Source organism: Pundamilia nyererei, unplaced genomic scaffold (genome assembly GCF_000239375.1).
Source record: "Pundamilia nyererei isolate P.nyererei 1_Seehausen unplaced genomic scaffold, PunNye1.0 scaffold00356, whole genome shotgun sequence".
In the NCBI taxonomy this organism is placed as follows: Eukaryota; Metazoa; Chordata; class Actinopteri; order Cichliformes; family Cichlidae; genus Pundamilia; species Pundamilia nyererei.
Window position 1 is genome coordinate 329239 of NW_005187757.1, and position 12224 is coordinate 341462.

The 12224-nt window shown below is 41.3% G+C and overlaps 1 protein-coding gene across 1 annotated transcript in view; it reads left to right on the plus strand.

Annotated features, from left to right (window-relative positions):
- Positions 1 to 7242, plus strand: part of LOC102202661 (potassium voltage-gated channel subfamily A member 4-like) — a 65127-nt gene extending 57885 nt beyond the window's left edge. The window contains exon 2 of the mRNA XM_005752399.1: positions 7224 to 7242. The gene's annotated coding sequence lies outside the window, so the exon portion shown is untranslated. The remainder of the gene's footprint in view (positions 1 to 7223) is intronic.
- Positions 7243 to 12224: the final 4982 nt, after the last annotated feature.

Consider the following 12224-nt stretch of genomic DNA (forward strand, 5'->3'; position numbering starts at 1 on the left):
CAGTATATTTGTGTTACACAGCAGAAGCCTCCTGAACGCAGCTTGCAGAGTCAGAGTGGTGGCACAGCACTGTTTGGGCTTCACGCTCGACACGTCTCTCTTCCAGGAGAACCCATCTCTCAGAGCCGTAAGACGACACCTGACAGGGAACAATATATCAGCACATGGCAGAAGGTTGCTCTCATATGATCATGCCAGCGAATTTGGCGTTCACAATTTCCCCTCAGCACAGAAACCCAATACCACCTGCCTGCCTCATGCTTGTGGCCCCTGAAACCCAATCACCCAAATGGTACCTGCTTGCTCCTTTACAAACGCCGCTGCCGTCACCGTAGCTGAGGACGGAAAAGTTGTCAGCAACAATTGTTCTTGCTGCTATGGACAAACTGTTCTTTTACATCCAGAAAATGCCAGTCGGCCTTCTGCCAGACAAATACAGCGTGACTCAGGCCAGTGACCTCCCCAGGGGAACATTTACCAGCTTCTGCACTTAGATCCAGTGGCATTGACCTTGCACTTACTCCCCTGGCATAGTCCTTTCACTCTCAATTTATTAAATTTGGCATTCAATGACAATGTTCAATGTTGTCAGGGATAAATGTTGCATTTTACAGCGTTTCTGTATTTAGTTGTGCGTGACAGAGGTACATTTTTTGAGGCAAATAGTCTAAGAACAAGAAATAGATACAGAAAGATCTAGACAGATGTATGTGTCCGTGAGCCTATAGATCAATATAAAGTCCACAAATGCAGACATCCTGACTAACTACGGTGTAACCAATTTTCAGGGAGTTTGGGAGGAAAAACAGAGGTGGAAGACAGGCGAGCGGTGCAACCCCACTCAACCAACACACATCAAACCATCAGCGATTTCCATTGGATTTATCTCACAGCCCAACAGCTGCTTTGAAGTCGAGATGCTTAAGCAGCTTGTTAGGTTTCACGTCATTCGGCATACAAAGTGAGAGGAAAACACAGTTCAGGTTGTCAGGAGCAGTGTGGTTAATCTGCTTTACGTGTAAAGTCAATCCAAACGTGTTTCACAGCTCAAGGCGCTAAAATAAAGGGGACACTGTCTGGCTTCTCTTTATCCAGCATTTTAAAATGTAAAAGTTTATGAAAGTCAAAGGTCAAAGGCCCAGTGCTGCTCTGGGATCTGTGCTCAGTAGGACTGTCCTCTCACAGCATGTTAGAGTATCCTCTCTGCTGTCTCCAAGCCCGAGGAGAGTCTATTTCTATGTGGAGACAACAACAACAAAATGTTTTCTCTACTCATGTGGTGGAAGAGGTCAAAACAGGCAACTGGGACTGTATTTTTCACTGGAGGCCAGGCGGATCTCCTGAGTGGGCCTGACCCGGTCGCACAGCCGGGTCGACACTAAGCGCCTCGTCGCTTCACCGTGTTTGTTAGCTCAATTCATTCTGCTTCAGGTTGCAAAGGCTCCGCTGTAGTTTGCGCCCAAAACGATCGTGCCTGAAAAGCGAGAAGAAACGAGGCAGTGATGTCGCTGACATCTGAATTAGTCACGTGACCGGTCTCGCTCCGCTCGTCTGCAGGAGATCAATTGAAGTGTATTCCCCAAACTCTGGGGATGCTGGGAGCAGAGAAGTGGGTAGCAACTCCGGGGGAGAGAGAGGAAGAGAGGGGAGGATGGTTGCAGTGTTGAAAAGCACTCGGGTTAAATGTGTGTGTGAGAGAAGAGAAATTTCTGTTTGTTGTCATGGTAACAGGCAGTGTGGTCTGTAGCGAAAACATATCCCTAGCATAGAGGCTTGATCAGGATCCAGCGGCTCCTCGCTAAACAGCTCCCCTCCTCCATTTTGAACGTGGGAACGCTGATCGTGTTGCAAATGCTTAATGATCCGTGATGCTCTGAATCATATGAAATGCACAGATCAGCCGAGCCGAAGGGAAACGGGGACAGTTTCATATGTGAAACTCAGCTGTAGTACTATCAGGGTCGATGCAGGCTTCATAAACGGGAGGTGACTCACTGAATTGTTGAGGGGAGCGTGAGGAAGGCGTTTCCTTTTGTGCTGTGTGGGATTTCAATGCAACCATGCACGAAGGTGAGAGGACAAAAAATGTCAACAACAGTAACATTTACTGAAGGGTTGGTATCGAACTGTGACAAATCCCAAGTGCCTTGAAGAGTTAAGTATGATTATGGTGTTTGGTGGTAACATTTATAAATATTTGTACAAAAATGCCATCACTGGCACTGTAACCTAAAAATATAACATTAAAACTACATACTCTGATTTCAACTCTAGAAATCTTTCTTAGGCCATTCAACAACTGACAGTGAATTTTAAAATATTCTTTAGGACTTTGGCAGTTCTAAGGACTGGCTGCTTGAGACCTGTTGGATCTGGATTCCTTAGAATTCAGACTTCCCCATGATGGATGGCAAACCTCTCCAGGGTGTATCCCACATTGCACCCTGTGACAGCTGCGACAGGCTCCAGCACCCCTGTGAATTCATTGAGCGTCTAAGAAAATGGATTATTATGGAGTATTAAAAATTTGTTAGTGTGTCAAAGCTGTAGACTATGTGCATAAAGGTATTGGGTGTTTTCAGTCTCATTACAACAGGTATATAAAATCCAGCATCCCAGCCATGCAGGCTGCCTATACAACCTTCTGTGAAAGAATGGGTCAGTCTAAAGAGCTCACTGAATTTGAGCATGGTGCTGTAATTGGACGCCATCATTGCAACCAGTCGTATTCTACCATCAGTTCTAAGTGGTGTTATTGTTTAGGAAGCACAGCTACTCAGCCATGAAGTGGCAGATCATGTAAACATTCAGAACAATGCCACTGAGTGCTGGGGTGCATAGTATATAAAGGTTGTCAATGCTCTCCTGCCTGCAGGGGTCCAAAACTTCCTGCGACATTAACATCAGCACAAAAACTTCACGCCGGGAGCTTCGTGGAATTGGTTCCATCATACTATTACACACCCATCACTTGTTTTTTTTAAGTTTTTCTTTTGCTTTTTAATTCATTTTCAGTCCAATTGTTGTACCTGGACTGAATCATTCAATCATAAAAAGGCGACTAACTCAAGGCATAAATCTGTCCTGTGTCTAAGAAAACTTAAAGAAACAAGTTTAAATCTCCAATCTTTTGTTAAACTTTGCTACTAGCAATCTGATATAAACATATCCATCTTCATTCATTTGAGACAAGATTAGTCCATATAATTTGTACCCAGTTTTAAGTTAGAAGAATGCCAGATATAACAGCCTTTGATTATATTTTTACAGTGTCAGGATGATTTCCATGAGCTATCTGCTGAACTCTTAGAGTATCTCAGCATGGTCTACTGTGTGCCCTCAAAAAAAGAAAGAAAACCAGACAAGTGGAGGATAAAAGAAGTGGTGGGCCTAAAAAAAACTCTATATACAGTGGATGAACAGCATCTGAAACTGGAAATTAAATCCAGGAAAACCTAATACAATAGAAAAACACACAGTGGAAAACTGGGATCACGGATTGGCCTCCCCAGAGCCCAGTCCTTGAAGCAGTGTGGGATCATGTTGACAGAAATTGTAACAAAAGGCAGCCAACATCAAAAGAAGAGCATTGATTGTCCTTCAAGAAGCCCAGAGAACTATTCCTGAACTATTCTATTCTATGAACCATTCCTACTACTTAAAGAAAAGATATGAAAGCTTGTCTAACAGAGTTCCAGCTGTGTTGAAGAATAAAGGTGGTCATACTGAAGCTTGTTAGAACTGTATGAATGTAATCTATGTATACAGGCTTCAGTGAGTAATAGAGCACTGCATGTCATCTATAAATACTGACAGAATAAAGACTATTTTATTCTGTTTTATCATTCCGTCCTTGATAAACTTTACTGAAGTCAAACCCTTCTGTAAAAGGTCATTTTATGTTATTAATGCCAGAGATAAAACTATTTGTCCTTTCATCGTGTTTCAATGGTTTAGATTTATTCTTTGCTGTGAGATTTCAAAATCAAATTGCACAAGATGCGCTAATACTTCTTGATCAAGGTATATGAATGCATTTATTTTCCTTGCATGTCTGTTACCCTTAATGTTTTATTTGGGGTTTTTAATAAAACATATATAAATGAATATATAAAATAACATTTTAAAATAGGTGAAGTAAATGATAGGACAGTGGCTGAGTAGTAGCATCATATGAAGGTTCCAGTTTTGAGTACTGGCGTTGCTGACAGTGTAAGATGCAGTGATGATGTTTGTAGATTGAAGAGGTAAAAACAAAAGACCCCAGAGCATTTGATGCTTTTCATACATAAACTTTAGTTGGTCCAGAACTCTGATGCTCACATCCCTCCACACCTGACCTTCACCAGCTCCACTGGCTTCTAGCTAAATACCTTTGTGAACTGCTGCATGTCAACGCACCCACTCGTACTCTCAGGTCTCCATCTTCTCTCCATCTCTCCCCCCCCCCGTCCCGTTTCACTACCATGGGGTCTAGAGCCAAACATTCATGCCACTGAGTCTCTCTCCATTTCCAAAACATTTTCATTTCCTGACCGTGTTCCACCGTCACATAAATCCTCTGACTTTACATATTGCAAATTTGTTTTATTGACTTGATGGGCATTTTTGTTTATTCTTATTGTTTTTAACTTTTCTGTAAAAGGGGACAGTGAGTGTTTTGACATGAAAATGAAGTGTTAGTACTTACTTAGTACTTATCGGGGGATCGTGGCAGTTCGTCTTGTAATTGGAAGGTTGCCTGTTCGAGCCCCAGCTCCGACAGTCTCGGTCGTTGTGTCCTTGGGCAAGACACTTCACCCGTTGCCTACTGGTGGTGGTCAGAGGGCCCGGTGGCGCCAGTGTCCCCTCTGTCAGTGCGCCCCAGGGTGGCTGTGGCTACAATGTAGCTCGCCAGTGTGTGAATGTGTGTGTGAATGGGTGGATGACTGAATGTAGTGTAAAGTGCTTCGGGGTCCATAGGGACTAAGTAAAGCGCTATACACATACAGGCCATTTACCATTTACTGTGTTATTAAAAGAGTTTAAAGATGTCACAGATCAAAATGCCAGTGGCTTCACTGCCATCACAAGTTGAGCTCCACTTTACTCCTGTGAAAGACTTCCTGTGTGCAGTGTATTGAGCATGATAAGTGGATTTAAATGATGGAAGACTTACGAACATAAAAAAAAAAGGTTTGAAGCAGTGGGGAGAAAAAAGGAAAATAACCTGCCAACTGGCAGAAATAGGATTAAATTTAGGTCAGGATGAGGATTAAAGTGCAGGGGTTAAGCATACAGCTTAATGAGTTAATGCTTCCAGTGGAGGTCGTCAGAAGCGTGTACGAAGGAGGCAGACAGAGTTTCAAAAAGCACGAAAGCCGCCTTGTTCAAGTACAAAGATCCTGCGTGAGATCTGGAAATCACCACTTCAGTTTTAGACTTCACTGTGAATGAAACAGACACTGAGAGACTCCTGCACACTCTTTCCACTGAGGTACACCCCGGAAAAACACACTGTCAGTCCTCCTCTCCGTCTCTTTCTCACACACTGAAGAGGAGCGAGAGTGACAGAAGAAAGCAGCATATGGAGAAGTAGCATGTGCCTGCCATTCACCCGAGACTGTAATCCTCTGCGCTGTAACCTCAGCTGTAATCTGACTGAAGTCTGCTTTGATTGTCTCTTGCGTTTGAACGAAAAAGAAAAGCATCTCCCTTCTCCTTCACGAAAACACGGCTAAAATTAGCATGACCTTTTTAAAATCTTGTTTTTCAGACACGGAAATAGAAATCAGATGGCTTGCAGGGGAAACAAAAGCCTTTCTCCCATTCTGAACATCACACAGTCTGCGCCTGGGAGCTCAGGCTTTGCATAAAATGAGCATTGATAAATTTAGCAGCGCTTACGTAACTCACGCTCAGTTTGAATCTTACCGATGAGGCAGAAAAAAAAGGCGCCTGTTTCGTCTCGGCTCCGCTTTGTTAATGAATTTTTGCGATAGAGCCGCAAACGTGCAGCACGGTGCGACGGCGGCTGCGCTTGACGGGGAGCGTGCACGGCGGGGCCACTATGCCACGCCGTGAAGGTGATGTTTGAAATGTTTGTTACTCCTCCCCATCCACCCCTCCACCCTGCAGCCCCCTCACCGCATGAATATCCGCATCCATAAACCCCAGAGAAGCTGTCAGTCTATTTTGGTGTTACCTGCGTTTGATTTTTCACAGAGTAAAAGCTTCTGGCAGAGATTTCCAGCTTCGAAAAAAATAAAAAAGTAAGGAACTAGAACCTCACTTTTTAATATTTAAAGAATTGCCACCAAAGAATAGTTGTTTTACAAATAGCTCTGACAGTAAAAAGAATAAACCCTGTCAGTTCTGGAGGATGTGTTCTTTTCTCTTCGCTGCGTCTGGAGGCAAGGAATGCTCGGATGCGCTCAAGCACGATGGTAAGAGATACCCATCAAAGTGTGTGTGAGGAGAAGCCACTCTCCTTCACTCTGGATGGACAATCCCGTCTCACTTTGACTTCCATTTAAAACACATGCTGATATTTATTCGAGAAATAGCCGAGGCATTTCAGCTTCAACGCTGGCCCGATTTGGCTTCTGCGTTCGTCGGAGGGCGCAGACGGGGAAATAAAAACAGCACTGTGGCCAAATGAATGTCAATTCGTCTCATCACCAGGAACCAATTACCTCTCTCATAGACTGTTGCCTAGCTGCTTCCCTGCTCCGCTGAAATATCCAGAGGCTCGGAGGGAGAGCATACTGAAGGGGCTGCACACAATCTCTTCCAATTCTCCTCTGGCAAAATGACCATCCAGCCATGCCAAATGTGGATCAGGAGCAAGAGAGATGAACATAACATAGGCAAAAGGAATTCTGGGTAATACAATGCAAGTGATAAGCCTTTAGATACTCCTGTGTCCATTTTGCTCAACATGATGAGACACTGTGCTGGTTGTAGGCCCAGTGTGCACTAGGTGGAGAGAACAGTGTCTCCGCTGATGAAGCAACACTAACGGAGGAGAGACGCAGCAAAGCGAAGCGAGAAGAGCCTGTTCTTCACGCTGCAAAGGAAACTTTAACAGGAGAATCGCTTAAAGTACACTGAGATAGAAGTTCCATTTTTAGACAGAATAAGAGTTTTGCTTTCTTTAATTCATCCCTAAGACACAGTTCTCAACACAGCTGGTGTTTGTATCCTGACATTGACTCATATTCTGCTTTCTCTTTGAATTGCAGGGATCCACTGACACGCTGGGTAAGTAGCCAACATATACCCTCCATGCTTTAACAGGAATTGTAACGTTTGTTTATGCATTTCAGTGATGGTTTATAGGTGGGATTTGCAATTGGAACATAGCACTTTCAGCACCTGAGACAGATGACCAATGTCGAACTAGCCAGTTACTTTGGAACAGCGGTCCCCAACCTTTTTTGCGCCACGGACCGGTTTATGTCCAACAATATTTCAAGGGCCGGCCTTTAAGGTGTTGCGGATAAATTCAACAAAATAAAACAAGTACCGGTACCAAAAAAAAGAAGATGTATTCATAACACATGGTAAAAAGACCCAGGGAAACTGATAAAAACAATCAAAACAAAAATACAGATGAAAAACATAAATTTAACACCTGAGCCTCAATTCTCACGACCCGGAGGTTGGGGACCGCTGCTTTAGAATACATCTACTGAAAAGACCCAATGGTCATTTATGCATTTAAAAAACAACGCTAATACCAGCAAAGAAGCTGGTTCTAGCCTCCTGCCTTCAGCAATCATTTGCCTTATGTCCTTATAGAAGTATAGGTTTGAATGTGGACTGATGTTTGAGCAAAAACAACAATTTCAAGAAAGTAAACTTGGGTTCTGTAAGCAGGAGAGTGATTTTACGCACTGTGTTTGCTTAATAGCACTTACTGTAATAGGTGGAATTGGAGGATTGCTTTTTTGATGATGATGGCCATTTAGTGATGTCACCCACCGAGCTTATAGTGGGTGTTTCAGCCTTTTATCACAGGATCCCCACACTCATATGTATGTGTGTTTGCTTGTGTGATCTAAAAAATCCTTATACCCTCCATTATCTTCTTCCCAAATTGTAGAGGAGTTTGGGAGGAAAGCTCTTCTACATTAGTTAGTATTTAATATTCATAATAAATGTCGTTAATATTAATAATTTTGTGTTCCTTGGAGCTTTTTGCTGCATGTATTTGATTTTTTTTCCATTTATATCTTATTTTTCATGCCTTGTACTTTTATATCTGGGAATCAAACTGGTGTAAAACCAGTTTTTCTGAAGGGAGTAAATGAAGAAACTGGTGGAGAAAGAAAAGTTTTGTCTTTGATTTAAACAAGAAAATAAAATGTCCCATTTAATTAACTTTAATAAAAAGAACATGATGCTTCCTTCTCGCGATTTAAACTCTGACGTCAGCTGAAGAGATTAGGAGGATAAATGGTAAAAGACAGCTGGTGCACCTGTGGCTAACCATACAGCAACCTGGGGCAGATGTTCTGTCGTTAACACAAATTGCATTATTAATACACTTGCAGTCCTGCCCTGATGTGGGAGCCATTCCTACTTTCGTCTTCTCAACGAAATGTGAAGGACAAGGTATGTGAGAGACAGCCAGATGGGAAGCAAGGTCCCTGAAGCCCACTTTACTAATTAACGTTTAATGATATGTGATGTAAAAACCTTCTCCCTGAGATATCTTTCACCACATGGTTGGATACACGAGACTCATGACCTCTGACTTCCACAGATGCACTTTCGGACACAATGTTGCCTTTTGATTTATTTACTCATGTAGACACTAGAATGAATGAAAATGTGAAAATGAAAACCATCAGTTTCACATTGTGAATCCACAGTTAGTGTCCTATCTTCACTAGCTGAAATCCAGTCCAACTATCTTCAAGTGGTAACAATGACCTTACTACAGTAAAATATTTACAGGCCTTTACTCTAAATGCATTGCAACTACCAGGATAACTCATAAACATCAGCTATCCGGTTTTTAATTGATGACGTATGAACTCTGTTTCCGGGTCCAACTTCTCTGCGTTTATTAAAGCTGTTGCATTTTTGACATGTTTTAATGCTTTGTATTTTGTTCTGTTTAATCTGAACAAGCCCCTAAAACAAGGTGGTGATCACTACCGTTTTGATGTGTTTTTTATTACCACTAATCATTTTAAAGCTCAGTTTTTAAAACCTTACGATGTAACTACAGCCCAGCCCATGCAGCAGTATATTAATGACTAGCCTCTATTGCGAATCGATTATCTCAGTTGTTTTCCCGACTGAAGTTTGGTCCTTTTACAGCATCCTGCCATGTGACTGTATTTGTCCCTAACAATCGGGAAACCACACGTTAGCTTTCATCAAGTGGAAAAAAGTTAACGTTCATCCTCCAGCTTCACTGTGCTAATGTGTTTATATTATGCTAGCTGTGTAGCTAGCCACTACGTAGCACATCATTATATACCAGCTAGCCCAACTTTAGTAACCCCACAAACGTCACTGCTGCTTACTTTCCTGTCTAAAATTTTTTCCACAAATCTCAGTCAGAACATGGTATATTATGTTTAGGTGGAAACTAGCGAGCTAACCGTCTGCTAACTTTAACTCAGTTAAATTTCATAAATTCTGTTTTCATGGATGCCTGGATGTTCAACTTATTAAAGATGAAAGAATTTAGACCGTTTTTAACTCTCAGTGATGCCACTGTGTTCGTTTGACTTTGGGAGCTGAAGCAGAGTTTGGAACCAGAAACAGCTAATGACATCAGACTTAAAGACCGGATAGTATTTAGCATCATGCAAAGTGCTTAACTATTAACATTCATCTATTAATTGTAAAGAAAACTCTGTTTCATAAAGGAACAATACAACTCACTCAAAAAATCTTAGCAAAGACACAAAGACAAACAGAAGTTATGGCTAAGTGACTCGATAAAGTACCTAACAGAAGTATGTGATTACACCCCTTTATGGACATCACGTTTTTCAGACGATTTAATATTGTATTACCTTTAATAAGTTCACAAATAGAGGTTTTCCTTTTATGAACAAGAAAAAACCCTAACTATTTTAGGAAGACCCCAAAAAAGAAAATACACCTGTGATCAATGTACCAATTTTGAAAACCTTTGATTACTGAAATATAACTGCGTGCATCTGTGGATATAAAATGGCTTAAATGCAGCAAAACTGCTATCAAATGAATTTGAAACTTTGAACAAAAGAACTGCGTATAATCTGGCTACAAATAGGAGAAAATATCAAAGGAATTGTGGGAAAAAAAGCAGGTTTTAAGAGTTCATAAAGATGGAATTGGATATGGGAAGATCACGGAGCTGCTAAAAGTCAGCGAAAACAGCAGTGATCAGGAGGTATAGAGCATGCCATAGCGCCTATTAATCAGAGCTGCAGTGTCTGTCCTCAAATGGACAAGGGCTTCAGACTTGGCACAGGGGTTATCGTGATGATCTGAGTTTCTGTGACAGTTCAGACACTGTGAAGGGCGTTGTATAAAATTAAACCGTTAATTGCTCTTCGGGACAGAAATGCAGGAATAAACTTTGCTGGAGATGAAAAGAAGCCTGATAAATATGGAGAGAAAATTGTATGGAGAGATGAGACTGAGATAAACGGTTTTGGACAATGACACATTTCTTGTAGTTTTCCCTCTTTACACCACCACGGTGGCTTTAAATCAAACAATCCAGATGTGATTGAAGTGAAAACCTTTCAAATTTAATTCAAGAGATTTTCCATAAATGTTACATGAACTCTTTAAAAATCACATTTTTATGCATCTGAGAAGTTAAAACAAAATGAGATAACTGACTGATAGACAGTTTCATGTTCCGGTGAGGCCTGTTCTGTTATTCCATCTTTAGTTAAGACAATAAAAGAATTGCAGTTTCTTTTTAACATTGCAAACTCACTGGAGCTGTCCAGAGGTCCAAAGAGATGTTAATGAAGGAAGCCATCAATAGGTTTAAAACCAAAATAAAACTATCATTGCAAAGGTAAATACTTCAAGAGTGGCCAAAACAATAATTTGGTTCATTCTTAAGAAGAATTAATTTACTGGACAGCAAAGCAACGTCAAAAGGACTGAAAGAGCAGTGAAGACAACTAAAGCTGATGATCACAGAGTTATTTTCTGGATTAATAAAACCATTTCACTACATCTAACCAAGCCAAGAGCAGTCTCAAAGAGGTAGGCCATCATTGTTCAGGTCAACAATCATCTGGTGCCTTCCTGAAAGGAAATACAGAGGTTTGAAAATAAGGTAGAAACCACTGGCTACACTCAAGAAGACAAAGGTGAACATGCCTAGTACTGGAATACAAACAAAAAACATGTTTGGGTGGATAAAACAAGAATAAATGTACCAGACTGATTGGTAGAGAAAGAGAGAAACGGTGTACCACATTGTCTGTCAAACAGTGGAGGTAATGTTATGGCACGGACATATATAGAAGCAGCAGGATGAATTTTGAAGTATACAGGGCTATACTCTCTGCTCAGATTCAGCCAAACACTGAAGAAACTGATTGGACAGAGAAAATTACCCAAAGCAAACAGCAAAAGCAAACCAAGAGTTTCTCAAGGAAAAAAGAAATGGGATACTTTTCAACCTGAGTTCAACCTGACAGAGCATGCTTTTCAAGTACTGAAAGCAGGGAGACGAGCAAGTAAGTAACAACTGACCTAACAAAGCATCTCAAGGGAGGAAACGCAGCATCTGGTGATGTCCATGGCTTCTAGACTTCAGGAAATCACTGTCTGCGAAGGATCTAAATATTATAAACAAACCTTATATTTAAATTTGTGCTAGTTTGTCCAATTACATCTGAAAACGGGTTTCTGTAAATAAAGTTTTATAATCAATATCATAATTGATGATTCAGGCCTGTATATGGGTGCTTGTGGATACGCCAACATATCAACTGCCAAGCCCCAAGTCTCCTGGTTTGGCAGAGGAGGAAAATTTCTAAATCATAACATTTTCAAGCAGGCTGCTAAATCGACCAAGAATTTCTAAGGAAAAATAAAAAACCATGACATGGCCAGAGGCAAACTTGACTTGAAACCAGCAGAACACTTATGGGGTGTTTTGAAGAGAAAGGAACAAAAACACAATATCTCCTGCCAAGTAAATTATCTCAGAAGATTGAGAAAAACTTGTGTAACAGTGCTATCCTCTGCCCTGAGGAGGAACT